Source organism: Nannospalax galili, unplaced genomic scaffold (assembly GCF_000622305.1).
Source record: "Nannospalax galili isolate Female #2095 unplaced genomic scaffold, S.galili_v1.0 scaffold784, whole genome shotgun sequence".
Lineage (NCBI taxonomy): Eukaryota > Metazoa > Chordata > Mammalia > Rodentia > Spalacidae > Nannospalax > Nannospalax galili.
Window position 1 is genome coordinate 253,180 of NW_008352133.1, and position 4,090 is coordinate 257,269.

A 4,090-nucleotide genomic window follows, 5' to 3' on the forward strand; every position below is an offset into this window, starting at 1 on the left:
GAACTGAAGGAAGATAGGGATAAACTTCTGAATGAATTCAGAAAAGAGTTAGAAATATTGAAGAATACTCAGGTTGAAATGAAGAAGGATGTGAAACAGTAAACCAATTAGAAACGACAGGAGAAAGCCTCGCCAATTTGATGAATAAAATGGAAGAGTATCAAGACTGGAAGATAAAGTGGATGAACTAGACCAATCAAGAAAAGATTATGAAAAATTTAAGAAATCACAACAATGAAATATGCAGGAATTGTGTGACACCATGAAAAGACCAAACTCATGAATCATAGGCATACAGGAAGGAGAAAAATCCCAAGATAATGGCATGGACCAGATCCTCAACAGAATCGTGGAAGAAAATTTCCCAAAATTAAAGAAAGACACGCCCATACAAACGCAAGAAACATATAGAACACCAGACAGGACCAGAAAGGAAACTCTCCATCGCACATCAGAGTAAAAACAATAAATGTACAAAACAAAGAGACAATTCTGAAAGCTGTGAAAGAGAACTAACAAGACACATACAAAGGAAAACCCATTAGGACTATAGCTGACTTTTCAGTGCAAACTATGAAAGCCAGAAGAGCCTGGACCAAAGTACTCCCAGTTTTAAATGACCACAGATGCCCACACAGGTTACTATACCCAGCCAAAATGTCTATTATAGATGAAAGAGAAAGAAAAATCTTCCATGACATAAATAGGCTGAAGTAATTCATAGCCACAAAACCAGCCCTTCAGAGAGTTCTGGAAGCAATAAAAAGAGCTGAAGAAAGGAATGACTATACCCAAGGGGTTGCGGAAAGAACTTCAATGAAGTTGTAACTGCAGAAAAGTACAGCTGTGTCAAGAATGTAAACAGAAACAAAAATTACAGGATGCAACACTCATCTTTCATTAATAACGTTAAATATTAATGGATTGAACTCCCCAGTCAAAAGACTAGGTGAATGGATTAAGAAACAAAATCCATTTTTTTCTTGTCTGCAAGAAACTCATCTCACTTTCAAGGACAGATACTATCTTAAAGTGAAAGGATGGAACAAAATATACCAAGCAAATGGTACTAAGAAAAAAGCAGGTGTACCAATTCTAATATCAGACAAAATAGACTTTAAAATAAAACTAATCAGAAGAGACAAAGATGGCCACTTCATTCTGATCAAAGAAACAATAAATCAAGAAGATATTACAATCATGAACATATATTCACCAAACTCTGGTGCACCTAACTTCATTAAAACAATACCACAGGACTTTATGGCCCAGATTAATCCCAACTCATTAATAGCAGGGGACTTGAATACCCCACTGTCTCCAGTATTACATCAAAAATCAGAAAGAATGCAAATAAATGGCTTAACGTTGCAAATCAAGACACTTGAAAAGCAACAGCAAATGAAACCCAAACCCAGCAGACAAGAAGAAATAACAAAAATAAGGGCACAAATTAATGAAATTGAAATGAAGGAAACAATACAAGGAATCAACAAATCCAAGAGCTGGTTCTTTGAAAAGATAAATGAGATTGACAGATTGACCACTAGCCCAGTTAACCAAAAGAAAGAATGAGCACCTCCAAATCAACAAAATCATAGATGAAAAGGGAAACATCACAACAGAGACCAGAAAGATACAGAACATTATAAGGGAATACTTTAAAAACCTATATGCTACTAAATTTGAAAACCTGAAAGAAATGGGCAGATATCTAAAGGCATGGGAACCACCAAAACTAAACTAATAAGAGATTAACAGCTTAAACAGACCCATAACACAAAAAGAAATTGAAACAGTAATACAAAACCTCCCAACACAACCCAAGGCCAGATGGATTTACAGCAGAATTCTATCAGACATTTAAAGAAGATCTACTTCCAATACTACTTAATTTATTCAAAAAGATAGAAATGGAGGGAGACCTTCCAAATTCCTTCTATGAAACCAGTATCACTCTAATACCAAAGCCAGGTAATGATACAACAAAAAAAGAAAACTATAGACCCATATCATTAATGAACATAGATGCAAAAATTCTCAACAAGATACTTGCAAACCGTGTACAGACACATATCAAGAAGATCATCAAGTCGGCTTTATCCCAGAGATGCAGGGATGGTTCAATATACGTAAGTCCTGGAGGCCGCCGAACAAACGCACACGCTCAAGCACACCCAGAGCAGCGGCCAACATCATTCTAAATGGAGAAAAACTGGAAGCAGTAGCATTGAAATCAGGAACCAAACAAGTCTCTCTGCTATCTCCACTCCTTTTTACCATAGTGCTTGAAACTCATGCAAGATAGTAAGACAAGAGAAGGAAATTAAAGGAGTAATAATTGGAAAAGGAGAGCTCAAATTATCCCTCTTTGCAGATGATATGATATTATACCTAAAGGACGCCAAACATTCCACACGCAAACTCCTAGAAATTATTAACACATTCAGTAAAGTGGCAGGTTACAAAATTAACCTACAAAAGTCTATAGCCTTTCTATGACAAGCAGTCAGAGAAAGAGCACAGGGAAACCCTCCCATTCACTATAGCCACAAAAAAAAAATAAAATAAAATATCTTGGAATAAACCTGACCAAAGACATTAAAGAGCTTTACAAGGAAAATTTTAACTCTTTAAAGAAAGAAATTGAGGAAGACATCAGAAGATGGAAGGACCTCCCATGCTCATGGTTTGGAAGAATTAATATTGTGAAAATGAGCATCCTGCCAAAAGCCATTTATAGATTCAATGCAATGCCAATCAAAATCTCCATGACATTTTTCACAGAATTGTAAAAAACCATCCTAAAATTCATATGGAAGCACAAAAGACCTCGGATAGCCAAAACAACCCTGAGCACTAAGATCAATGCCAGGGGGATTACTATACCATATTTCAAGCTATATTACAGAGCTATAGTCATAAAAACAACATAGTACTAGCACAAAAATAGACAGATAGACCAATGGAACAAAATTGAAGACCCAAATATGAATAAATGCAATTTAAACCACCTAATATTTGACAAAGCCCAAGAATATTCACTGGCGGAAAGACAGCATGTTCGGCAAATGGTGTTGGCAAAACTGGATCTCCACCTGTAGAAGAATGAAACTAAACCCCTATCTTTCACTCTGCACAAAAGTCAATTCCAAATGGATCAAAGACCTCAATATAAAGCCTGAAACTCTGAAACTGTTAGAAGAAATCATTGGGAAAAACCTAGAAGATATAGACGTAGTAAAGGATTTTCTAAACAGGACATCAATTGCTCAGGAAACAAGGGCAAGAATTAACAAATGAGACCTCTTTAATCTAAAAAGCTTCTGTACATCAAAAGAGGCAACCAGGGAAGCTAACAGAAAACACACAGAATGGTAGAAAATCTTCACCAGCGGCACATCTGACAGAGGTTTAACATCCAGAATATATAACGAACTCAAAAAACAGAATAAGGACAAGAAGTAACCCAATTTAAAAAAAGAGTTGAAACGAGAGTTCTCAAAAGAAGAAGTAAATTTGGCTATGAAACCTATTAAAAGATATTCAGCATCACAGATAATTAGGGAAATGCAAATTAAAACCACTTTAAGATTTCATCTTACCCCAGTCAGACTGGCTAAGATCAAAAGAACAAATGATACCAAATATTGGAGAGGATGTGGGAAAAGGGGAACTCTCATCCCCTGCTGGTGGGGCTGCAAACTTGTTCAGCCCCCAATGGAAAGCAGTGTGTAGAACTCTTAAAAAAAAAAAAAAAAAACTACAAATGCACCTATCATTTGACCCATTTATACCACTCCTTGGCATATACCCAAAGAACTCATCCTATTGCAGAGACACTTGTACATCCATGTTTGTTGCTGCTCTTTTCAAAATAGTTAAGAGATGGATGCACTCTAAGTGTCCCTCAGTTGATGAAGGGATAATGAAAATGTGGCTCATTTATATGATAAAGTTTTACTCAGCAGTAAAGAAAGATGAAATCATGAAATTTGCAGGTAAATGGAACTAGAAACTTTTATACTAAGTGAAGTAAAACAGACTAAAAAAAAAAAAAGAAACCCCAAAAGATATATGTTTTCCCTCA